The 27,920-nt window shown below is 37.7% G+C and overlaps 1 long non-coding RNA gene across 5 annotated transcripts; it reads right to left on the bottom strand.

Moving 5' to 3' along the window:
* Positions 1–474: 474 nt before the first annotated feature.
* On the bottom strand, positions 475–27,920 carry LOC122021354. 5 transcript variants are annotated; one of them, XR_006122520.1, is made up of 5 exons: positions 27,528–27,920; positions 27,271–27,442; positions 12,063–12,783; positions 10,527–11,763; positions 9,213–10,430 (listed from the first exon to the last, which is right to left on the bottom strand). It is a non-coding gene; the product is annotated as an uncharacterized LOC122021354 (long non-coding RNA). The 5 variants fall into 5 exon arrangements; XR_006122518.1 differs by lacking the exon at positions 9,213–10,430 and adding an exon at positions 475–537 and having other exon boundaries at positions 10,527–12,783; XR_006122523.1 differs by lacking the exons at positions 9,213–10,430; positions 10,527–11,763 and adding an exon at positions 475–537.

Genomic DNA, 27,920 nt, shown 5'->3' with positions numbered 1-27,920 from the left:
AAGACCAAAACACAAAATCCGAAACACCGGAAAAAATAAGACACGTAAGTCGATCCCTGATACAAAATAAATTGATATCAGATAAATCTCAAAAATCCAGAATACATAGCAAGTATCGTAGACCTGCTCTGATACCACTAAATTGTCACGCCCCGGAGGAGTCCCTGTCTGAAGAAATTTCGGCAGCACCTCCCCTGTACGGCGGACCATCTGAAACTTTCTACATACACAATATACATCAGCCACAGGCGGCTGGAATATATACACACAACCACGCAGTTATATATATATCATCAGCCCACTCGGCTGGAACAAAACCAAAACACAAAGACTACTAGCCGGCTAGGCTTACACAACCAATAACAAATACAAAATACCACATATCAACATCAACACTCCAAAAATAAAATCGGATTACAGAGCTAAACAAACTGATACATAAACAAACAAAACATACGTGAAACTGATAAGTCTTCTGATGTGACGTGGGGACCAGCAGACAGGATATTCCAAGCGACACCAAAACCAACCTGGTACCTGAAAAAGATAGTATCAACGGGGGTGAGTTCAACAACTAATAAACCGATACATGTGTTAGATAGATAATGAACATCAAACATGGAATATGCAGAATTATATATAAAGGTGCAGCGCGTGAAGTTGAACTACCAGTAAAGATACTTCCGAGAAATTTGAGAACAATGGCAAAGCTCCAAGACATAATGCAGTGCAGAAATTATGATAACCAAACTTGACAAAATGCAGCAAACACAATCATAAAATATAAATGCATCAATGATATATGATGCTAATGATGCGTCTGGTCACCCCGACGCCGATCTCACACACAAATGGTGAGACCGAGTGGGTAGGGTTGTGACAACCTGCACTTTGTCATCACTACTCCGATGAGTGGACCGAGTGGACGGGATGTTGTCGGAGTACTCCTGTCCTGCGACCCCAAATCATAAATGGGGAGCTCAATGCTCTCATCTCCACACAATGACGGGAGGTATCTCTGCCGCTACGTCACGACCGGAGTCAACCGAGGCAAGAGCCAACGAGTCCCGCATTTCAGGCTACGCGTTCTACACTAAATGCCAGTGAGCCAAACAGAGAGGCCACGGCCGGGCTACCACGCGAGTCCTCGGACCAGCGGGCAAATAGCGAGAACCGCCACACACCCTCGATATACCACTAATCCATGAGTGGTGGTATATGCAATGTAATATAATGGCTCAACCACGAGCCGATAGATCGAAGGCCGTGAGACGCAATCAAAGACAATCATGAAGCATGACACTAAGCATGGTCATAAAGATCAACATAACCATATCCATATGTATAAAATGAGTACGGTAAAATCGATGGTCACATACTAAGATCTAGAGTACAGTCAGATAGAATATCAAAACCTATGTCTGAACATAATAAGTATGGAATGTTACGATCAAAGATAGAAAAATCCATATATACATAATATGGGTACCACAAGATCGTATGTCAAATCCACGGATCTAGGGTATACTGGTCCTCTATGGTATAACAACCTAGATCCTAAACATATCCCCCTTCCATAGCATATGTACCTACAATATGCACAGATCAGAACCACAAGATCTAAGTACACGAATCATATATGATATACCAATAGAAATACACAATCCAAGCATGGCATAAAAACCTAAGTATCAGATAATTTGGATATACATGTCAAAAACAAAAATCCAGAGTCTAACCCTAACCTCAGTAAAGCATGGTATGTCACTCTAGAAACTAAGATACTCATGGCAATAAGGTACTCATGGCAACAAATCACGAGATATAAGTACGGATACTTCACAGGTGACAAATCTAACATGCTATGGATATCAAACAGTGACATACCAAAGGCAAACATATTCATTGCTTGTAGTTATAAAATACTATGCATATCCAATGACAATATCATAAAAGATAAGTCAAGAGGTACCCGCCTCCAATGTAGATCGTGTTGTATGTCCTCTAATCAGAGCTCTTGTCTCAAATCAAAACCCTGAAATAAATATACAATCAACACTTAGGTTTATCGTAGATAGGATAATGCAAGCCGAAACCTCAATAAATCCAATCTTATGACCTCACCCTTTTCTTCCAAAACTCGTCCAACACCTGATAATCATTTTCTATTAACATAATCCACCTTAACAATTCCTCAAATAAATGATTACTAATGAATCTAAATCTGTAACTAAACTCTAGTTAAATCCACAACTGGAAATGAAATCAAATCTCCAATCTCAACAGATTAATGAATTCAAAAATCAATTAAAGATTATTAACTAGATGTCTAATCGGATTCAGTTCCTTACCCAAACAAACATCCAACCTCCTTCTCCTCAACAAATTAAAACAATCCATTACTACAATATTATCACTCTGCATCAACCCGAAAACAAAACAAACCTCACCTCAATGTGAATGTATCACTGTTGATCCAAAGTCAAAGATGTTGGCTGCCGGAACAAGCTAGAGGTCCTGCTGGAAACAAGAAACAACACCACAGCCTGAGATCAAACAATCGGGTGCTCCACCAATCCAAATCCTTCGGCACAATCTCACCTTGTTGGTTCGGGTCTAGCGCACGAGGACAGGCTGTAGTGGCCGCGGGATGGTCGTGCCTGGACACAGGCTAGGGCTCACAGACAGCGGCAACCGGCGGTGCTCAGCGGAAGTGGCGTCGTCGGCAGAGATGGGAGAATGCCAGACGATGCTAAGGCAGAAGATAGGAGTCCGGGTCTGCGTCGGCCAGCGAAGAGGAGAGGCGGCTCTCTGGTCCCTGGCGTCGTCGGCGTCGGCAGAGGAGAGGAGTAACCGGCGGTTTGCGGCGCCGGTTAGGGATCGAGTGAGGGAAAGAGAAGAAGCTGGGCACGCGCAGGTTTGTGGGGGAAAAGGGAAACGGCGTGTAGGGAGAAAGAAAAAGAAAATAGGAAAATGAATAAATAAATTCAACTTTTCCTCACTTAAATGGGGTAGCCTAAACAGGCTTTTCCGGGCTCCGTTTTTGTCCCCATTAACTCGTCCATACGAGCTCCGAAAAATTCCCGAAAATTTTCCAAAAATTCCGGAAAATTCCCTTATTAATATTCGCCTATTTTCCGGTATTTTACAACAGATATCAAAGTCACCCAAGACCAGGACACTGGACTGCTGTAAAGCATATATTAAAATACCTGAGAAGGACTAGAGATTATATGCTAGTTAACAAGGCAGATGATTTGCTCCCTGTGGGTTACACGGATTCGGACTGATAGGGACAATAGTAAGTCAACCTCGGGGTTTTGTGCTTACTTTAGGAGGTGGAGCCATAACAATGGAGGAGTGTTAAGCAGAAATGCGTTTCAGACTCTACCATGGAAGTTGAGTATGTGGCAGCCTTTGAGGCAGCCATAAAAGCTGTATGGCTCAGAAACTTCATGATGGACTTAGATGTGATTCCTGGTTTACTCTAAATTATTGCAGTTTATTGTGATAATAGTGGTGCAGTAGGAAACTCGAATGAACCATGAGCCCGTAAGGCAAGTAAACACATAGAGCACAAGTACCACCTAATACGAGGAGAAGTTGTTGTCATCAAGATTGCATCAGAAGATATCCTGGTAGATCCTTTCACTAAGGCCCTTCCAGCGAAAGCTTTTGATGGATATGTTGAGGGGATGGGAATCAGATGTATGGCAGCATATATGGTAGCATAGTCTTTTAGTATAAGTGGGAGATTGTTGGGATGTATACTAAAAGTCTAGCTTTTTGTATAAAATATTTATTTTGAAATGAGAATCACATTGGTCATGTCTGCATTTAGTTAAATGTAGTTGTCCATTTAATTTATATTATAGATAACATGGTGTTTAGTGTGACACAGAAGATCATGTTATCAGTTCCTTATAAATTTAAATAGTAGCTCACAACTAAGATGGAATGGGACAAACCATTGGAATGGTTGTAGTGTAATTTGGTATTAGTTTATCTTAATTATAAAATTACACTAGTATATTATGTGTGTATTGAGCAGAACCATTTGAGGTTGTTTCTTTTTATACTGACTGCATAAAAGAATAAAACATTTGTTATTATGGATGTACGTACTCTTAATCCCGATATAATAACAAGCACGTATACTTAGTATTTATTTCTTTGATTTATCAATGGGTGAGATTTAGTTCATTAAATCAATAGGCCCGATAAGTTGGGAAATGATATTATTTATATGATTTGTTGTTGATTATAGAAGGAAACTGTGTCCTAGTAATCTAGGTTGATGATATCCCCTTGAGGAGCTCATAAGGATTATCATGTAAACCCTACAGGTGGACTTAGTCTGGCATAATAATGAAGTTGAGTGGTACTACTCTTGGAGCTAGATATTAATTAAGTGAGTTGTCAGTAACTCATTTAATTAATGGACATTCGATATCTTAAACACAGGGAGATTAATGCACTCATGATAAGGAGCTCATAATGTAATTTGAGATTGGTGTGGTAGTTCAATAATAACTCTTTAGTTGTATGAGTTATTATTGATGAACTTGAGTTGGGTGTTCGAGGCAAACACGTAAAGCTCAAGCTCATCTGGAGACCAATCAATTTCTTCTCTTGGCCCCGCTATAGCCTCTATAAATCTTCTTGTATCACAAAGTCCACACCCAAGTAATGGGGTGACACATCCTTGCCAATTTATTTTGGAGCCCAGAAGGTGTTGCATGGTGCATCTTGGTGTCCAGAGAGACGTGCATAAGTTAAAATGAAGTTTTAATTTTTGTTTAAAACTTTCCTTTTAACGCCTAAAAGAATAAAAGAAGTTTTATTTTGTGTTAAAATTTTCCTTTCTTTTTTCATGGTTTTAAAAGAGTTTAAAATTTTAAAATCTTTCTTTTTATAATCTAAAAAGAGAGATTTTAATTTTGTTAAAATCTTTCCTTATTTTTAGTTTAAAAGAGAGATTTTAATTTTTGATAAAACTTTCCTTTTTTGTAACCATGATTTAAAAGAGAAGTTTTAATTTTAATCTTTCCTTTTTGTAGATGTCTACATGATTTAAAAGAGAGAGATTAATTTTAAAACTTTCCTTTATTACCATGTACAATAGGAAATTTAGAAAAGAGATATTTTAATTGTTGTTAAAATTTTCTTTTTAATGGGAGGCCACAAATAATGAAGTTTTAATTATGTTTAAAACTTTCCTTTTTTGGCATGACCAAGGATTATAAAAGAGAGAGAGAGGGTGCCTCATGAGAAAAAGACAAGCCTTGCCTCCTCTTCTCTTGTTGCCCACTCTCTCTTCCTCTTCTCACTTTGTTTTCTTCTTGTTTCGGCACCATCTTCTTCTCTTCTTCTCTTCCCTTTCTTCTTTCTAAGGTTGGCACCTATCTCATCTTGGTGGCCGAAACTTGAAAAGAAAAGAATAGATCCTTGGTGGTCGATTGTTTAGAGGGGAAGAAGAAGAAGAAGGAAATTTCTTATTTTGGCATTCCTTGGTGGCTCGGTTTTCTTGGAGGCAAAGAAGTGGTTAGGATCGAGTTATCTTGGTATCGATATCAAAGTCCAGAGGAGAGAGAATACAAGATCAAGAGGTCATTAGCTAACAAGAAGTATAACTAATTAATGGTTTCGCTCTAATTAATTAGTTTATGAAACACCAACACAAGAGGCTAGCGATTTTATGTTTCGATTTCGTGCTATCGATTTTGTATTTCGATTTTGTGTTTCGATCTTATGTTTCTATTGCGGTCTCTGTAGTTAAACCTAGGGTTACTGTAAGAAGTTAAATATTCAATTTCTTTAAAAGGCTTTGTCTAGGAAGTGGTGGATGATCCCAGAACCAAGAAGACCTAGTGCCTCACCATGTTTAACCTGGAAGCCAATTTTGAAATAGATATTTAATTAACTCCTGTAATATGGTTTAACTTAGGAAGATCACATCTGTTAAACTTGGAGTAAAAATGTAAAGTATCGTTTCCAATCCAAGTTTAACATCTGAAGAGCAACTTAGATTAATAATGTTAAGCATCATTTACAATCCAAGTCTAACTTCAGTAGAGCGCATGGGTAGCTAGGTTAAGTTTTGTGCTTGTACAAATTTTTATACAGGGGAAATAGAATGGTGTTCCGAGTAGCAACCAACAAAGATTACGCGACATTATTAGATAATCATCTCTTCTCTTTCTCTCTTCTCATTTGAGGATTGTATGCTTACTTATATTATGTCTTTAGATTTTTCTCCTGTGTCTATGGAGTAGATCCTTTGTTCTAGGATCAGGGAGTAGTTGTGGATAGGGTTTGATGTAAGACTCATGTTTATACCTTTACTCATTGTATGATTTTGCTTGCCTTGTTTTTATTTGATATGCATGAGACTTGTTGCCTTGTCATATTAGTTGATTGTGTAGGAATTGCTAATTTCGTAAAGAGAGGATCTTAGATTGTACACCCGAGGGTCCTAGTGATAGGAGTAACCCGTTCATGAACATCTAGGATACTCCCTTGAAAGGAGAGACAACTTCTCCACAAGGAAGTAAGAGACCAAACCAAACTCCTATCTCTATTCCTAATGATACTAATTAGATTTGTATTCTTGTGATCTACTGAGGCGCCCTAGTGACAGGGGTTAACCGTAACAGGATTTCACAAGGATTTTCTCTGTTTAGTGCTTAAGGATAGTAGCTTTAACTTCCGGCGAATGCATGTTAATTGACAATGAGGAAAAGATAGAACATGATACATCAGGTTCCACCACAACGAAATTGAACTCCTAGAACTCTTCCCAAGCCAAGTTAACCTTTCTCTCTTTTGCTAGTTCTCACATCTACTTCCTCATTTCCTTTCTTCCTAAGAAATAGTTAACTTACAACCAACGGTAGTTTAGCTAATTCTATTTGAACAATCGCTAGTGCTTATAACCAGTCCTCGTAGGATTGATAATCTTTTATTACTGACGACATATCCGTGCACTTGCGGAAGCGTAACATACGTAATCCAACTACCACTGCCCATGAGTGGCCGAGTGAGTAGCTTTGGCCAACAACTTTCTCAACCACAAGTGAGATATAGTTGCCAACATGCATACAATGATATTATGAGAAAAATGTAAATAGTCATCACTACAGGTACATAAATAGTAATCAACTATGCTACAGTGAAATTAGCATGCTCAATAGAGTACATGTATATATGGCAATCAATGTGAGTAAATTGAGTATATAATATATACTAAATGTCATGGATTACAATGAAAGACTGTATAGATATCAAAATGATCATCACAAGGATCAAGCAGGTAAGTATCAAACTCAAGAAAAATACGAGTAAAGTCAAGGTAAATACAGCAACTATCTGAATATAGCTTATGCACTATGGTCAAAGTACTAAAGAAGTAAGGTAAAAAGTATCCGTCTTTATCTGTTGATCATGCTAAACAATCCCTTGTCGAGACGCACGTCTCGAATCAAAGTCCTACAAATCACATGATGTACAATTTAGCTAATCACATATGCAACAATTAGCTAAACTCAAAACTCAAACTAATCAGGAAAAAAGAAACTCAAATGACACTATCATTCATGGACTGTCATTAAGGTTGACCTTCAATTCCACCAATCCATCGATTAACTCAAAGTTAACCCTACATTAACCCCAATTAATCCAATTAATAATGGATTGTCCACATACTCATCGAATCCATCCATTAATCAATCTAATATAAATTAATCAACTTTTTTAATCAATTAACCCATCATTCAATCCATTGTGTCAACTATTAAACATAATAGGTAAATGATCGAACCAAAGTTACCCAATCTAAATGCACCGATGTTGACTCATGATCGGAGAAGCTTGCTGTCGAAAATAGTGGTTGAAGCTAGGTGAACCTACTGTCGAAAAATACTGGCCAGAGTTATAGTGGTCGGTCAAACCCAAATACTACTTGTTCTCCTTTTCTGACAACGAGTTAAGGTGGTCGGAGAGGGCGATGCACAAAGGAGACCTTCAGCTTCTTGCTCATGGCACGACAGCGCACAGGGACAGCCCGATAGTCTTTACGTGTAATGTCGACTCAATGATTGTCACACACAGGAGCGGCTCGGCTGGCAATGGATCGATCGGCTCATGGGGTCGGCAGCCTCGGCAAAGGTGACGGCGCACGAGGATAGCGGCGTCGGTGAATCGAGGCAAGACGGCATGGATCAAGGACTAGGGTAGGGGATCCGGACGAAAAGCTAGGCTGGAGATGCTTGGGGAGGTGACGCGATGGCGGTGGTGGTTAGCACAGTGCAACTAAGGCACGAGAGTGTCAGATCTTGTGGCAACAGTAGTTGTTGCACAGAATCGAAGCATGGGGAAAAGATGAACGCGGCTCTCCAACATTGTCTCAACCCTTCCAGCACCGACGATGTCGGACAGAGAATGTTGCGGTGGCCATTTGGGGTGATCAGGCGGAAGAAGAAACAAGGATCGAGTGAGGTGTGCAGCAGTGAGAGGAGAAGAAAAGGAAGAATCAAGGATTTGCACCGTAACTCTGTTATATACTTAAGTTTAAATTTATTAAACCCTAAGTTAATTTCTCATTCAACTCCCATTTAATTGATATATCAAATATGTTTTCTCCAAGCCTAATAGATCTATCACCTTAAAATGTGTCATACAGACTCCGTTGAAATTATGAAAAATTTCTAAAAATTCTCATAAAAGTCTATAAGATTATTTCTCCAATAACACTTATTATTTAATTATCGTATCATACAGCTCAAGACACCTCATATCGGACTAGAGGCGCCTCTAATAAGCATCTCTGATGGACTAGAGACGCCTCGGATGAACTAAAGGTGCCTCGGATGAACAGTAGCCGAGGTGCCTTTAGCTGCTCAAAGGCATCTCCAATAAACAATAGTCATTAGGCTGTCATTGCATGAGGATAAGGTTTTATCAACTTAGAGGTAACTCAGATGTCTTTGGAGGCACCTCAAAGCCACATCAACAAATAGTAACTTTTTCCAAAATGCTATAAATAGCATCTTGTCCTATTATAGGACTTCAATTCACATGATAATCTTTACTCGAGATAAAGGGAATTTACTGAATTGAAATTACACAAAATTGATTTCAAACTTATCTATTGAGATTACCTGAACTAATAATCTCAAGTTGTCAAGCCACAAAAGATGAGTTGCTTAGGACAACTATGCTGCCTTGTATGGCTAGACTGAGATACCCGAGGCTAATTAAGGCCAAATTGTCCGAGGCCAAGCTTATAGTAAAGCTAAGTTGCTAGCATTTTTTTTAACCCCCTACAGGGGATTCCATAACAAAAAGAGATCATATTAGGAGGAGGGTCAAACCTTGCTTCCTAAAATGTATTACAGACTCCTATACTTATTTACAAAAGAACACACGGCTTATTAACAACCTCACCACTGATTACATCTCTATCTCTTCCCTCACAAATATGAGAAAACTCTAACCACAATTGGCCTCCACAGAGTCTTTCCCGACTACATTAAGTCACAAAGCACAGCAAACAAATTTGGAAGATCACCAAGGCTGACTTTACATCAGCCCTGCAAACTTCCAAAAACCATCCACCTTTTAAAACACCAAATAGTGGCTAGCGAGCCACGCCTAAAGCAGCACACCAACATTTAATTCAACAAAGATTTAATATCTCAACTTTGAAGCATCTTCTAAAACCCATTTCAAAACTTCCAAAACATTAGTAAGAATCTGAATCATCACTTTGCAGAATCTCCACTAGCATTTCTATCTATCTTCAACATCATGATATCAAATTTGCAATTTGCAATATGGAAACAAGCCTTCTTCAAAGAATCCACACCAATACCAACAAAACAACACAAATAAATCTAGCATGTGGCCATCAACAATAACTCAAATGAATTTCGAGTTCAATCCATAAAATAACTGATCTCACAATTGTATCAGCTCCTAGAATGAACTGATGTCACCACAAACAAATCACCACAATGCACTAACCTGAAAAATCAAATACGCTAATCACAAACATGCCAGAAATCCACAGCACCAATAGCATTTGATCCAGCACCAATCTGCTTTACGCTAGCTTCTTCAGAAAAACCACACCAATTTCAAACAACTGAGATGAATTTTCTTAATTTTGTCTTCTAAAACCTTCTGTAATCTCTCAATACAGCCTTCTCAAAATACAGCTCAATAATTATTAGGCTAACAAGGGAAACAGAAGACCCAAGCACCACAAATGGATTCTTAATTTCCTATATCACATATCCACCGACCCACATCAAAATCCGAGTGTAGCTAATTTGAAACCTAGCATTTAGAGCAACATCTAACGTAGTTCAAGAGGTTCTAAAATTATTTGCCACTCCTCAATGAAAATTGAATTCAATATCCAGAGAAACCTAAAAACAAATGACTATAGATCAACCATCATTACAAAGGCAATATGGATACTATTGAAAAGACAATAAGAAAAGAAACAACAAAACCTGAACTACCTTGCCACAGAATTGTTGAATTTCTCTTCAAGTCTAAAGATATATAGATCACATCCTACTTTCTCCAGAATTCCACGCCAGCAGAACAAATACACACCAGATTCAACAAATCCATAGCAACTATTGTGACACCCAATCTAAAGTTACTATTCTCCAGCAACAAATATACAGCAGGAGCTACATAATGAACACAATAAGCCTTCTGCACATCCACTTAAAGCACCTCCTAAACCTCCTTTTTGCCCCAAACAATGATGTGTGCCTCCAAATTTTGAGCCTGTCTATATTGATTTACAAGAAACCCGAACCTATGGAAGGCCGATCCTCTCCAATTTGCAAATTCCATAGAGTACCTGGCCCATATTTTGTCTAAACAATACTCTCCCCCCTTCAAAATTAAAGGCTCGATTCGCAAGGTAATCAACTGTCGAATTAGCCTCTTTGCAAATGTGTGAATAATAAATATGATATTTAAAAATGAGATTCTTGATTTTCATTACCAACTGACAAAGCTCCCAGCCTATATGAAAAGACCCAATAAGCACCAATGCTGCCAAAGAATCTTATTCAAGCCAAAGAGAAAGTAACTGATTGTCAACACATAACTCCAATCCCTTCCAAACAGAGAACAACGTAACTCAGCTCAAAGATTGTTACCCACACTAATGGTGCCATGCATGGCTCTTATAACTTGCCCAGCATGATCCCTAATAATGGCTTTATAAGACGAAACACCTGAATTCCCTTTTGAACCAGGCAGGATCTTCTGGTCCCTATTTTTGTGGACCAGGGGATGGATCACATAGAATTACGGTCGGATCATGACCGCGATCCGGCCGCAAATGGTTGCGATCCCTTCTTGGGTTCACCGTTCCCACCAGGTTATAGTTTTTATTCGAAGCGGACGACCGGAGGCCGCCCGGAGGACACCCTCGCTCAGCGCCTAGTAACCTGGCCCCTTATCCACCACCAGAGGCCTCCGGGCAGCCTTCGGCCGTCCGTTCCGAACAAAAACTATAACTTGGTGGGGATGGTGAACCCAGGAAGGAATCGCAACCATTTGCGGCCGGATCGCGGTCATGATCCGACCGTAATTCTATGTGGTCCATCTTCTAGTCCACAAAAGTAGGGATCAGGAGATCCCTGCTCCTTTTGAACACTCATCCGTGTTTAGCTTATAAACCCCCACAGCCAGCCTTCTCCAACACACCGCCGTGATGGTATAAGCAGATTTGATCTGTACATAAACCCATAAAAATTGAGCAACCGAAAGATACATTTTCCAGTGATAATCTTTAATTAACTCAGCAACTCTGCTATACTGTATGTACTATAGATTTCCCTAATAATTTTAGGCACAGACATCCGAAGACTTCGATCCTTAGAATCATTTCGAGCAACCCATAAAAACCACACAATCAAAAACGGGATTGCCTCTCTGATATGGCCTTGATGAGACCACCCCACACTAACTTTCCAATTTTCAAAATTTTTATAATTATAAACCCGAAACAAGTGCGCAAAATAAATCCATACCTCCTTCGCAATATCTCCATTAAAGAAAAGGTGATCCCAAGTTTCAACCACCTCACAGCATTAGCACTTGCAAAAATCACCAATAGAAGATAGATATTTTTAGGAGCAAAAGTTTACTCTAAACAGCCACCCAAATCCCCAACAGCAGTTGAACAGATCAGATACTCCTTCAAGCTGATTTTAAAGTAAATCTACCATCACTTGATAACTTTCAAATTAATTTATCAACTTCGCTTGCTTCTACTGAGATCGTAGAAATTTCCTCAGCAAGATTAATTGGCATAGCCCTTTCCAGTTTACACTTGTCCCAGCCTGCCTCTACCAAGAACTCAGATACTACAACATCTAAAATTCTAGTCACACCACAGAATTGATACAAAGATCTGCTAACTAACCAAGTGTCAAACCAGAATTTCAACTTGTCCTTTCCTATTATCCATCCAATCTGCTTTTCAGCAATGGAACGAACTTTAATCAACCTTCTCCAACAAGGGGAAGCATTCCATCTTAAAGGAACTATGACTGGGAAACCATACCACAATATAATCGATTAAGGAAACCTGCCCAAGGAGTTTTTTTCTCTCTAAATCTGTGCCACAGCTTCATAGCCACTGTTGTAGCCACTTCCGATAAACTCCTCACTCCCAAGCCTCCTTCCAATTTTGATCTACAGATCGTCAACCAAGAAATCCAGTGTGTCTTCTTACTTGAGTTCATCGATCTGCAAAAAAATCTAGAAAACATCATTTCTAAATGGTGGAGAATTGATAAGGGAAGTAGAAACACTTGCAATAAGTACATCGGGATAGAGCACAACACACTTTGTATGAGAATTAACTGTCCACCATGTGAAAGTCGCGATAAATTCCACCCAAGGAGTTTCCTCCTAACTTTCTAAAAGAGGTTGAAAATAAATGACCTTTCTATTTCCAGTAAAGATAGGCACATCCAAGTATATAATAGGAAAAGTCCCTTCAGCAAATCCCATGGTAGCAGTAATAAGATTTCTGTGAACAATAGATATTCCTTTGGAAGGAAAAAACAAACTCTTGGCTACATTAATTGCTTACCCAGAACAAGCATTATAATTATCCAAGAAACTTTGACCTTTTTCACATAGTTAATGGATCCATTCAATAAAATCATTACATCATCTACATAAGCTAAATGAGATAATTTAAAATCACAACCACTATTAAAATACATTTGTGGAAACTTCCTAAAAAGATTATCCAACCCTTTGAAAGAAATTCAATAGCAATGATGAATAAAAGTGGAGAAATGGGATTCCCTTGTCTGAGTCGTCTCTTCACATGAAAAAGCCCAAATAGTTGACCATTTATACAAACAGAAAACCAAGACTCAGCCGCACAGCGTCTAACAATATCAATAAATGCAGTACGAAAACCCAAAGGCCTCCATTATTTTAAATTAAAACCCCCCATTGAATCCTATCATAAGTCTTGGCGTAGATTTCTGCCCCTGACATGATAATTCAATTTATCATTAAACTCTTAAGTCAACATAATATTATCAAAAATTAGTCTTCCTGATACTATTGCGATATGTCCTATGCGGTATGTGTTATAAACATGTTTCGTAAATATACACCGCGGAAGACTTAACGATAAATAAACTAATTTATTACATCACACAACCACATGCATGCAAGATGCAATCACGCAGACAAGATCATAAAATAAAAATGGAATCGAATAATAACTATTCTAGGTATACTTTATGGATGACCTATAACGAGAAGAGCATCAACCTTTTGCGACGTTATCGAACTTCGAGAGAGAGGTAGAGAGAGATATTGGAGTCAGGTTTTCTAAATTTAATCAAGCCAATAATGAATTATGTATTAATTCTCTCTTAACCATATCAATATATATAGTCCTCTTTAATGAGTTGGATTAGAAAACTCAAATTCAACCCATTATGCCTTAACCAAAAATTAGTTCATTAACCTGTTCGTTTGGTTCACAACTAAATTAAGTAACTTGTTGGTTTGATTCACAACTAAATTAAGTTGGTTTATGGCTAAACCAAATTAGTTCATGGCTAAACCAAATTGATACATAACTAAACCAAATAGGATCCAACTCTTTCATAAGTGATGTAGCTCATCCGCACTTCCGTTTCGACAAATATTTCTATATTTGTCTAATGTATGGTCCAACTAAATATTTATCTCTTGATCTGATAATCATATTCTCTAACTTATTTTATATGAGACTCGTAGTGCGTGTGACCCAATAAGCTTTTGATTTTTCTTGGTCGTTTATAATTAACTACTTAATTATGGAACAATCATGAGTGTCACCTAGTAGTACATCATGATCCCCAATTAGTCAAAAAATCATAGTTAATCTCAGAACTAATTCTAAATCCTTCAGCAGCTATAGTGAGTCATGCCTTATTCCTTTCACTCATTTTATACCCACTTGGTTCAGGGTATGGTCTATGTGTCTGCCCCCATTAGGCTGACTATGTCACACTTAGCCCAAGTAATATTTCCTCATTTTACGGATTCAAATTACTCATACATATGTACAAGAGCCTTATACTCTTAACATGTGATGTTTTAGCCAAAGACTGAAATAATCCCAACGAGTAGCCATAGGGTATACGTCTTCTCACAAAGAGCGGTAAATACTCTGTGGATTATCCAAACATCTTTAGCCACTTTGATTTATACCCAATCATTTTGGGTCCACACCTCCAAGAGATGCTTACTTAAGATGTCAAAGTATAAGTCAACATGACCAATATAACTTGTATACCTCAAGTCGAATGAAACTTGCACTCGAGTTGTAGTAAGAACTTCACAGACATATCCATATATATAGAGAACTATATGCAGTCTTACAGCAAGTCACTCCAATAAAATAATTGTCATAACTAACATCCACATTTAACTCTTACCATCCCAATATCTCCAGCTAGTGAGAAACAGTTGCTTGACTAAACCAAGTAGTATAATTCATGCTAGTCATACAGAATTGATGATATCTGAATGCACCAATTTGATTATTAGGAAAATTCTAATACATTCATAATTATACATGTAGAGATAATCATAAATTGTGATTCAATCACAAATTCTCTCATGCTATGAATTGTATTTAGGGATGACAATTCCACCCAAACCCGATGGAGAATCCGATACCCGATCCGAATGGAGGAGGGTATGGAGGGACTATCAATACCCGATACCCGACCCGAATACCCGATTAAATAATATATATATATATATATTAAAGAAAATTTTCTTTTCCCAAAATCAACTTGCTATTTTTATTGATATTAGGAGGAGACTATATAAATGTTTAATCTATTTTTTTAATTATATATATAGTTTTTTAATAAGATGTTAATTTTAATATATTTTTGTTAAATGATAATAGTTGGATAGAAAGAAGAAAAATTAAAACTATAGAAGATATCCGATCCTTTAATGAGTATAGGTATACCCATCGGAGATCCTATACCCGATGGGTATGAGGACGGAGGATATAAAATCCGACTCGAACCCGACCCATTGTCATCCCTAATTGTATTGTGGGCATTCAGTAAATTAGTTTAAGACTATTCAAATATATAATATGTACTCAAATAGTGAATCTATATTTATCAAATAAGTAGTAAAATCATAAGATGATTGTCGTAGGACATCTCTTAAAATCTAACCCAAAACCATTCTGGGAAGAGATATGACTTTATTCAACACTTGTCATAGTCTTATAGCATTCAACTTTGATATAATCCTATTCGAGACATTACACAGACTGATAGGTTTGAAATCTTGCCACTGCTGTGCATTTTCAACGTTTGGTATGAGGACAATAGTGGTGGCAGCCATGGCTTTAGGTAGGGATCTCCCTTGAAAAAAATCCAATACAACCTAGAATAAATCCTTTTTAATGATATCCCAACAGGATGCATAAAATGCCATAGAAAAATCATCTTAATTTCTTCGATGGTAGGTACTACAGTCAAAGTAGAATTATCCCCAGAATTAACCAGAGATGGAATATGATCCAAATTAACTGAATTGCATTCATAAGCCTCCCCGATCAGTACATTCTCAAAAAACTGAACACATGAGGCTAGAATAAGCTTTGGTTGCTCCAAGCAAACCCCTTCATCCCATATTCTAAAAATTCCATATTCTAAAAATTCTATTAGCTATTCTCCTTTTTTGCACCAGGTTATGAAAAAATTTAATATTCCTATCACCCTCACCTATCCATTTCACCGCTGTCTTTTCTTCCAGAACTCTTCTTTCATACTTAGTGTTTTAAAAGGTAAAGTTTGATATCTAGACATGTTAATTTTATCTGCATCAGTAGGAACACCATTAAAAACTTTCTCCACAGTCGCAAACTATTCTTCAACGACTTTCTTAACATTATCATGTATATTCCCAAACACATCAACATTCCACCACTTAAAATGAGTTTTTAATCTTTTAAGTTTAAATTGAAATTTCTACAATCCAATCCCAGAACAAGGCAATATCCAATTTAATATAACTGTAAGGGAAAAATTATGATGTTTGATCCACATATTTTGAAACCTAAAAGACGCCACTGGCTTTGAAAATCATGAAATTGTAATAAACAAAGGGCCATGATCAGAGGCAAGCCTCCTTAAATGTTCTACATGCACCTAGAAATCATTATCACTCCATGATGGAGAAATTAATACTCGATCCAAAAGTTTCCAAATTTTATTGTTTGCCCAAGTGAATCTATCACTCACAAAACCAACATCCATCAAACCACTTAGCATTAAAAAATTATTGAAATCATCCACAACTCATGAATTAGAAAGAATTCCAGTAGAATGTTCACAAGATCCAGCAATAACATTAAAATCACCATCCATTAACCAAAGTTCCTCAACATCAGATTTGACTTCTAAAATATTTTCCCATAAGGTGTATCTTTCCACTCTTGAACACTTTGAATACACCACAGTCACCAATATATCAAAAGGAAATAAATGAGAATGTAGCTAAGTTACTAGCATGAGGTTAGGAGTTTTGATCGTGTCGTAAGATAGAGCCGTTAATGAGGGGATAAGAGCGTGGACTGAGTCTCGATCGCTAGCACGGATCTAGGAATTTCAGGCATATCATAAAGCGTAGTTGTTAGAGAGGAGCTAAGAGGGTGGGTTGAGTCTCTATTGTTAGGATCATTGGCGGCCGGCTAGAGGGTACACAAATTAAACAAATAAAAAGATCTTTCTCAGATTTATAGCTTGATTAAAAGAACACTTGCATAAGTAAGAATAAAGAAGAAACTAAAAAGAAAGAGGCACCGAGATTTTACTTGGTTGCAACCGAGAAGGTTGTTAATCCAAGGAATGTAAACCGCACTAATTTCTCCTTCAGACGAAGAAGCCTCTTATAGCATTCAAAGCCCACAAAACAAAGCTAAATAAGAACTAGGAAGTGCACAAGTGCAGTTTCAGACAATTCAGTTGTTCTCCAGTTTTTGGGAGTAGGATTATTTATATAGCCCTGCTCAGGACGCTTGGAAGGTTCCAGGTGTCTAGAATGGGAAAGAAATCTATCCCCAATGCAATGTTCAAATGTCACATTGATCTAGATAAAAATCAGGTTCCGGACGCCAGAGTCCGGGCGCCCCGGACTGGTCCAGGCGCCACGGACTGGTCCGGGCACCCCGGACTGGTCCGGGCACCCCGGACTGGTCCGGGCACCCCGGACTGGTCCGGGCACCCCGGATCGGTCTGGGCCCCCACCACCAAAAGTCAGCCTTTTGTTGACTTTTGGTCTGGGCCTCCTTCTTCGGTTCCACTCGCCTCGGTCCAGGTTTTCTGCTCCGGCTTCGCTCATTTGGGTGATTTCGGCAATCCGGAATAGGACTCACCCCTACCCAACTTCCGATCTTCTCGAGGAAGCTTCCACTCCAGCTTCTCGTCCCTTAGAAATGTCGTGCGCCTCCTTCTCATCTGCCCTTGTACTCTTCCACAGCACCTCGTCCCTCAGACACGCCGAGCCTGTCAGCTCTCTCTCGTGGCGTCCCTCTTGCTAGCTACGTCTTTTGCTCGATGTCCTGTGCTCCTAAGTTCCTAAGTTCCTGCACACTTAGACACAACATTAAACACAAGAGGACCTAACTTAACTTGGTTGATCACATCAAAATCATCTTGGGGTACCAACAATCTCCTCCTTTTTGATATGAGTAACCCAAGTTAAGTTAGGGTAAACCAACATAAAGTAAAGGTAATAAATTTGTATTTAAAGTGCAAAAAGTTTAAATTTATAGGTACTTTTAAAAATTTAAACTACCTCCCCCTAGACCTAATTTCCCCTTCTCCCCCTTTGATCATATAAAAAATGGGGTACTTGGTCTGGGCGCCCCGGCCAGGTCCGGGCACCCCGGGCTGATCTGGGCCCCCAACCACCAAAAGTCAACCTTTTGCTGACTTTTGGTCTGAGCCTCCTTCTTTGGTTCCACTCGCCTCGGTCCAGGTTTTCTTCTTTGGCTCTGCTCATTTGGGTGATTTTGGCCATCTGAAATAGGGCTCACCCGTACCCAACTTCCGGTCTTCTCGAGCAAGCTTCCACTCCGGCTTCTCATCTCTTAGAAATGTCTCACACCTCCTTCTCGTATGCCCGTGTACCCTTCCACAGCACCTCGTCCCTCAGACGCACCGAGCCCGTCAGCTCTCTCCCGTATCATCCCTCTCGCTAGCTACTTCTTTTGCTCGATGCCCTGTGCTCCTAAGTTCCTGCACACTTAGACATAACATTGAACAGAACAGGACTTAACTTAACTTGGTTGATCACATCAAAACCATCTTGGGGTACCAACAATCTCCTCCTTTTTATGTGTGCAACCCAAGTTAAGTTAGGGTAAACCAACATAAAGTAAAGGTAATAAATTTGCATTTAAAGTGCAAAAAGTTTAAATTTATAGTTTCTTTTAAAAATTTAAACTACCTCCCCCTAGACCTAATTTCTCCTTCTCCCCCTTTGATCATATAAAAAATGGGGTACTTTAAAAGTTTAAGGGTAACTTTATCAAAAATAAGAAAGTTAAGTTTTAATAAAAACTCTAAATTTATAAAGTTAAAAATAACTTTAAAATTGTTTGACAAAAAATTTGTAGATAAATAATTAAAGAAAACTTTAAGTTTTTTTTAACATCTAAGTGGTGAAAAAAAATCTAATTGAATTTTGACAAATATTTAAAGTAATTAAATAATTAACTATTTTATCAGTAAATCCACTAAGTATTCATTTAGACAATATATATATATTTACAATTTTGAATATTCTTAATATTAAATATTTGTATTTAAATAACTCAAAGAAAATTCATCAATAAAAAACTTTAAAAGAAATTCTTAGATAAAGAAGAGTTAGCAGGGACAACTCTTGTAGAATAATTAAATATTTAAAGAAATCAAATGATACGAAAAAATTGAGATTTTTCCTTAAGATGAATATTGAATTTCTCTTGAAAAAAATTAGGATCCAATTTATTTTGAACACAAGTTAAAACTCAAGAGGATTTTTGTAGTAAAAAAATTAATTCAAGAATAATTTTGGAATCCAAAATAGATTCCTTCCTACTAGATTGACAATAAATTTTTTAGGTACATATTTTCTTGATAATTTTGTAATTTGTCCCTTATGATATTTAAATTGTTAATTTAGTCCATTATAATTTCTAAAATTTGAAGTAGAGACTTTTGAATATGCAGAAAATTTTAAGGTTTGTATTTGTTTCTTTAACATTTCATTTTCTATTTTTAATTTGTCGAAATCCTCTAATCGACAAGCTGTTGCTAAAGTTCTTTTTAACTCATTATCTTCTGTTAATAATTTTTATTTTCCATTTCAAGTTTGCAAGAATCTTTCGATAATATTTTTATAAATTTAAACAATTGGTAAGGAGGTAGAGACTTCTGATGCTCCCCTTGTGGAGCTGCTTTCTTCTGAAGACTCTCCCCCTTCGTCGATGCTCATTTGTGATGAGCTTTCTGTGTCCTCAGGAAGGAATTCAATTATAAGGGTTGTCCCCGCAATTTCCTCGGTCTCGGATTCTTCTAACGACGACTCGGTGTCCATCAAGGAGTTGGATTCAGCTTCAATTAGTTCTTCTTAGAGGTTCAAGAACTTTTCCCAAAGTTCTTTTTCACTTTGGTTGTTACTGATTCTGTCAAGATCCTCCACCGGTAGTATGCTTATTAGATGATATTCAACCTTACCGTTTGACATAAAATCATCGCGCTGCTTTTTGGTCCAGAGGTATTTTTCTATTTCTTCTCTATTTGTGTTCTTTGGTGCTTCAAAACTATATTTTATTATTAATAAAATATTAAAATATATTTTAAGAAAAACCTCCATTCGTTGCTTCCAAAACGCGAACTCCCCCTCGAACGTTGGTGGGTAGATGTTAGCTCTGACCATCTCATTGCTTCAGTCAGCGACTAGTCCTTCTGAGGCGTCTTTGCTCTGATACCACTTGTTAGGACCATTAGCGGCCGGCTAGAGGGGGGGGGGGAGGGGGGTGAATAGCCCTTGCACAAATTAAACAAACAAAAAGACCTTTGTCAGATTTATAGCTTGATTAAAAGAGCACTTGCATAAGTAAGGATAAAGAAGAAACAACAAAGAAAGAGGCACCAAAATTTTACTTGGTTATAATCGGGGAGGTTGTTAATCCAAGGAAGTTAAAGTGCACTAATTTCTCCTTCAGGCGGAGAAGTCTCTTACAACATTCAAAGCTCACAAAACAAAGATAAACAAGAACTAGTAAGTGTACAAGTGTTGTTTCAGACTATTCAATTGTTCTCCAGTTTTTGGGAGTAGGGCTGCTTATATAGCCCTGCTCGGGGCACCTAGAAGGGTTCCAGACACATAAAATGGGATCGAAATATATCCCCAACGTAACATTCAAATGCCACGTTGAACTGGATAAAAATCAGGTTCCGGGCGCCCCGACCACTAGAAGTCAACCTTTTGCTAACTTTTGGTCTGGGCCTCCTTCTTCGGTTCCGCTCTCCTTGGTCTGGGTTTTCCATTTCGACTTCGCTTGCTTGGGTGATTTCAGCCATCTAGAATAGGGCTCACCCATACCCAACTTCCGACCTTCTCGAGCAAGCTTCCCCTCCGGCTTCTCGTCCCTCAGAAACACCTCACGTCTCCTTCTCATCCACCCTCGTATTCTTCCGTAGCACCTCATCCCTCAGACGCACTGAGCTCGTCGGCTCTCCTATACCGTCCTTTTTGTTAGCTACATCTTTTGTTCGACGTCTTGTGCTCATAAGTTCCTGCACACTTAGACACAGAGTTAAACACAATAGGACCTAACTTAACTTGGTTGATCACATCAAAATCATCTTGGGGTACCAACATCTATCCCTGGCAAGAATCTAGGAATTCTAGGCATATCGTAAGGCGGAGCCATTAGCGAGGGGCTAAGCGGACGGGATGAGTCTCAGTCGCTACTATAGAGCTAGGAGTTCTAGGTCTTTTGTAAGGTGGATCTATTAGAGAGGGGCTAAGAAGGAGGATAGAGTCTCAATTACTAATACAGAGCTAGAAATTCTGGGCCTAATGTAAGGCAAACCTATTAACGAGGGACTAAGAGGGCGGACTGAGTTTTGATCGCTAGCATGGAGTTGGGTGTTCCAATTCTATCATAAGGCAAAGCTGTCAGCGATGGACAAAGAGTGTGGGTACAGTCTCAGTCACTAGCACAGTGCTAGGAATTTCGGACCTGTCATAAGGTGAAGCTGTTAGTGAGGGGCTAAGAGGGTGAGTTGAGTTTTGATCTCTCACATAGAGTTAGGAATTCTGGGCTTGTCATAAGGTAGAGTCATTATTAAGGGGCTAAGAGGGCAGACAAAGTCTCAGTCGCTAGGATGGAGCTAGGAATTCATGATTTATTGTAAGGCACAACCTTTAGTGAGGGGATAAGAGAGCAGGCTAAGTCTCGATCGTTAGTACGTAGCTAGGAGTTCTAGGCATGTTGTAAGGCGATGTCGTTGGTGAGGGATAAGAGGGCGAGCTGAGTCTTGATCGCTAGCACAAATCTAGAAGTTCTAGGCTTATTATTGTTGGTTGATACATGGAATATCGTACCGGTTCGCCTGTACAAAAATTTTGTACAAGTCCTGAACCATTCCTAACAACCTATTGTGTTCTTTAGAAATTAAATTAGAAATCACAAACGGAACTTAACATTATTAATTCCAAATTTAACTTATCTGTTCTTAGAGGTTTAGACTTGGATCACAAACGATACTTAACATTATTGATCCAAATCCACCCATGTTACAAATTCAATTAAATATTAATTTCAGAGATCGGTTTCCAGGTTAAACATGGTGAGGTACTAGGCCTTCTTGGGTATGAGAGCATCCACCACTTCCTAAACAAAGTCTTTCAACGAAATTTAATATTCAATTTCCTTATAGTAACCATAGGTTTAACCAAAAGGAACAATCGAATCATAAGTTCAAAAAAAAACAAAAGAAACACAAACTTGAATCACAAATTCAAAACCTAGAATCATATGCCTCTTGTGTTTGGTATTTCAAAATCTATACAAAGGAAACTAGAATGATGCTGAATAGAATTACTAGTTATATCTTTCTTTGTAAGCAACAACCTCTTGATCTTCTATCGTATTCCTCTTCTTATCTCGGACATTGTGTGGGCAACAATCTACCGAGATGAGAACCACCAAGACAACTTCCTTCTTGCAAGTTTCGGCCACCAACCTTCAGGCTCCAAGGGATGCAAGAGTAAAGCCTCCTTTCTCTCCTTCTTCTCCTAGCAAGGACCGACCACCACAAGAACTCCAAGAGAGGGATGCGCCGACCACTAAAGAAGAAGATAAGAAGAGAAGAGAATATGGCCGGCCACACACCAAGGAAGAGAAGGGAGAAACAATAGAAGATATGTTGTGAGGTGAGACACCTCTACCCTCTCTTTTATATTCCTTGGTCTTGGCAAATAAAGAAATTTAATTATTATTAAAATTCCCTTATTTTCCTTGCCTTTGGTTAATAAGGAAAATTTAATTAAAAATTCCTTTTAATCCTTCTCATGGCTAGCCACTACATGTGCTCCAAATAAGGCAAGTTTAAACACAAAATTAAAACTTTCTTATTTGTTTCCGAAAATTTTAAAAATAAAATTTCTCTTTAAAAATTCCCTTCATGGTTGGTTATAAAAGGAAACTTTTATAAATTAATATCTCTCTATTAAAACATGTGGATGATTACAAAAAGGAAAGTTTTTCAAAATTAAAATCTACCTTTCAATCTACAAATAAGGAAAGATATCAAATCTTTTCTCTTAATCTTTTGTAGAAACTATAAAAGGAAAGATTTAATTTTAAAACTCTCTTTTTTAAAATCATGAGGATGGTTACATAAAAGAATTTTTTTAAAAAAAATTAAAATATTCCTTTTAACTACAAATAAGGAAAGATTTAATTTTTTAAGTTCTCTTTTAAAAACATAGCTTCCACACAAGAAAAGATTTTAAAAAATAAAATCCTTTTATTTTATATGGCCGGCCACACCAAGCTTGGGCTCCAAGCTATGGTCGGCCACTCTTACTTAGCTCAAGCCTTTGGCTTGGCCGGCCCAAGCTTGGGCTCCAAGCTTGCTTGGCCGGCCACCTAAGGGTGGGTAGGAAGTGGGTATTTGGTGGATATAATTCTCTATAAATAAGAGGCTACGATAGGGACCGAGAGGAGGAATTGGTTTTGGTCTCCCGATGAAATTAAGCTTTCCGTGTTCGCCCCGAACACCCAACTTAATTTCATCAATAATAATTCATACCACTAAAGAATTATTATTGAACTACCGCACCAATTCCAAATTATATTTTGGGCTCCTTCTTATCATGAGTGTGTTAATCTCCCTGTATTTAAGATGTCAAATGTCCACTAATTAAATGAGTTACTGACAACTCACTTTAATTAATATCTTAGTCCAAGAGTAGTATCACTCAATCTTATCGTCATGTCGGACTAAGTCCACCTGCAGGGTTTACATGACAATCCTTATGAGCTCCTCTTGGGGACATTATCAACCTAGATTACTAGGACACAATTTCCTTTTATAATCAACAACACATACTATAAATAATATCATTTCTCAACTTATCGGGCCTTTTGATTTATCGAATTAAATCTCACCTATTGATAAGTCAAAGAAATAAATACTAGATATATATGTTTGTTATTATATCAGGATTAAGAGCACACACTTCCATAATAACAAAGGTCTTATTCTTTTATTCAGCCAGCATAAAAAGAACTTACCTTAATTGGTCTTGCTCAATACACTTAGAGTGTACTAGTGTAATTTTATAGTTAAGATAAACTAATATCAAATTACACTACGACTATTCCAATTGTTTGTTCCTTTCCATCTTAGTCGTGAGCTACTGTTTATAATTTATAAGGAATTGATAACATGATCTTCTGTGTGTGGCACCACACACCATATTATCTACAATATAAATTAATTGAACAACTACACTTAGCATATAAATGTAGACATTTGACCAATATGATTCTTTATTTTAAAATAAAATGTTTACAAAAGGTTAGGCTTTTAGTATACACTCTAACAATTATAAGATAGAGTTGTTAACGAGCAAGGGACTAATAGGGTCATGTGTCCTGGTCGCTAGTGCGTATTAGGATTTTTGGGCCTACCATAAGGCTACTATGCATGAAAAGATAGACAAGCGACAAGTTATAATTTTTATTTGATAGGGCGTGAACATTTACAGGAATAAATGATGGGAAAGGAAAAAAAATACAAAAAGGTGGTATATGAGATTAGACACGATAAGTCCTTTGAATTCTTTTTCTTCGAGGGCATCTAGGTAGTAAGACTCGCAGTCAAGTCGACTAGTGACTCAATAAGGTTCGCTCCATTGTGACTCTAGCTTGCTAATGTCTCCCATAGGTTTCATTTTCTTCTAAATGAAGCCTCTAACTTGGAAGGAATGAGGGGTGACTCATTTGTTGTAAGGTTGGCTTATACGTTGTTGGTATGCCTTGAGTCATGTCTCCGCTTTCTCCTAGGTCTCTATGATGAGGTCTAATTCAAGAAGCCTTTTGTTTGAGTTTTCCTTACCATCTCCATATGTGTTCATTCGGGATGACTTGAGACCGATCTTGATCGAATATTGCTTCTGCATCGTAGACTAGATAAAATTGAGTCATCCCGATGCTATTGTGTGGAGTTGTTTAATAAGCCCAGCGAATATTATGTAGTTCCTCCACCCAATTGCCTTTGACATAACCAAACATGGTCTTCAATTCTCAAACGAGTTCTCAATTAACAACATCTGTTTGACCATTGCTTCAGGAATAGTAAACTGAGGTCAAGGCCTGATGAATATTGAAACCTTGACACCATTCCTTGAGTTTGTGGCCTGATGAGTCATCATTTGATCAGTTGTTGCATCATGCACAAGACTCATTGAAAGAAGCTCTTTGAGGACATAGGCTATCTTTTCAGACTTGAGAATGATTCTCAAATTCTGATACCAATATAGGAAGTTTGGCTGAGTCAGTTTATTCATATCCAAAATCGAGCGCAAATTCAAAGACATCATGCATAATTTAATAACCTAGAAATACATAATCAAACGAATATGAGAGAGATGATTTTGTAATGTAAATGCAAACAATTTACAGACATTTAAGAATCTCACTTATTTATCAAATTCAAGAGCCCTTATTTTGAATTTAAGAGACTATGGGTTTTCTCTAAATGGATTGATATTCACCATAGATAAGAACAACCTTGGAGTGAGTCCAACAAGCTATTCTTAGTTATAGTGGTAGGTATCATATACACTAATTATATATTGCACATATATAACTATCACATTATGCTATCAGCAAATTGATATTTGCATATAAATATCATATTGTTAACACATTAACACGTACATCATATATATATCACCTAACTTCACCTCTATCTATGTTGACCTTGGAGTGAGTCCAACAAATCAATATTTCAAGTTAAAGTCGACATGTTAATCATGAGATCATATCTCAATGGTTAAAATATATCTAATTTCAAGTCAATCTTGGAGTGAGTGGTGCAACAACCCAATCAAGAAATCAAACTCTGGTTCTAATCATATTAACGGAAGGTGCAAGCTTTAATTTCTTTTTCTTCAATTGTCCCCAGGGGGTAGCACAGATGGGGAGTGCATGGTTCTGTGACTGAAAGGTCCAGGGGTCGATCCCCGGGGTGTCACTGCCTGGGGTTAACGTCTCCGCTATGCACTTTCCACTGTGTACCTGCATTTACCTCCCTCCATATCCGTTGGACCGGCTCTAGGGGGTCGCTGATGTGGCGGTTCCACATTTTTTTAATTATTTTGTTAGGGTTTTTAGGTTTCATCCCCATTTCTATACAAATAATAAAACTATCTACATGGAATGACATAAATATGGCATGACATAATTAATGCAACTAATCATAACAAATGACATGATATAATTAATATATCTAATCATGACATAATATAAGCTACATGACATATAATATGGCGCGATCATGACATTAATGATGCCATAGTTGTTATATTTTTTTATTTGGAAATAAAATGTTTAAGAAAATTTCCATAAATCAAGATTCTTTAATTAAATTAGGAAATAATTTTAAAATTTAATTGCATACTTTATTTTAGAAATAAATCTAATTAATTAGGAAATAACTTCCTAATTTAAAATCTCATAACTAATTAGGAAATATATTTTTATAATTATAATTTCTTAATTAATTCATAATCTTTCCAAATTAGAATTTCCTAAATTATTTTAGAATATTTTTAAAATTAGAATTTCCTAACAAATTAGGAAAGTTTTCAAAAAAAGAAATTTCTCAATAAGATAGGAAACTTTCTAAAAATGAATTTATAACCAACTATAACCCTTAAAATATTTTTAAGATCATGTCGAAACACGATCAAACTCTGATACCACTATTGGAGAATAGGGAGTCTGATGCGGGTGCGTGCTAAATACGTTTCATAAATATGCAGCGGAAGCAAAAAATAAATATAATGACTAATTGTTATATTGCACGCATCATATGCATATTAGGATACATTCATGAAAATATAATCACAATATAAAATTTTATGGAATAGCATTTATTCTAGTTATACCTGATAAATGATGAGGAGAGGAAATGACATCAACCAAGTGACGCTATCGAGCCTCGCCTCTATCCGTATCCACATCGAGCAATAGTTGAGATGACTTCACCAACTCACGATCCTCAAGTCCGTCTTCGGTACTTGCCACCATATGAAGACAAGTCTTTCAAGAGAGACCGCTCTGATGGTTCAGTATCCGGTAGCATTAGTAACCAGACTATACCAAACATAGAGGTCAATGGATTGCTAAGTACTGGACAACTTACATAACAAAACAATACAATATGAAGCGAACAACAACCATATAATCGTTGTATGGAGGGTGGAAAACCCATTGCCGACATGGGACAGTGAGTTTGGGACATCGAACGACCGATGGAAGCTGAAGCCAACACAACCCAACTGTTAGGCTATCGGCGATAGACAATAGCCAGCGGGTGCTATTCTCCTACTTGGAGGTGGCTGCCAGCATCCAACACCAACGCTTCTTAACCCCAAAGATGGATGGGCTAGAAGGGGTTGGGCCACCAGCTAGGTGGTTCAACGGTGACTAGTTGGTGGCAAAACAAGAGGGGCAACCCCTCTTGTTGGTCAGTGGCGGCTAGGAGGGGGAGAGAGAGGGAGGGAGAGGAAACCTAACTTTTAGGTTTTCCACCTTC

The sequence above is a fragment of the Zingiber officinale genome, chromosome 1A (assembly GCF_018446385.1).
Source record: "Zingiber officinale cultivar Zhangliang chromosome 1A, Zo_v1.1, whole genome shotgun sequence".
NCBI classification, from domain to species: domain Eukaryota; kingdom Viridiplantae; phylum Streptophyta; class Magnoliopsida; order Zingiberales; family Zingiberaceae; genus Zingiber; species Zingiber officinale.
This window is presented reverse-complemented; position numbering and strand designations above follow the sequence as displayed.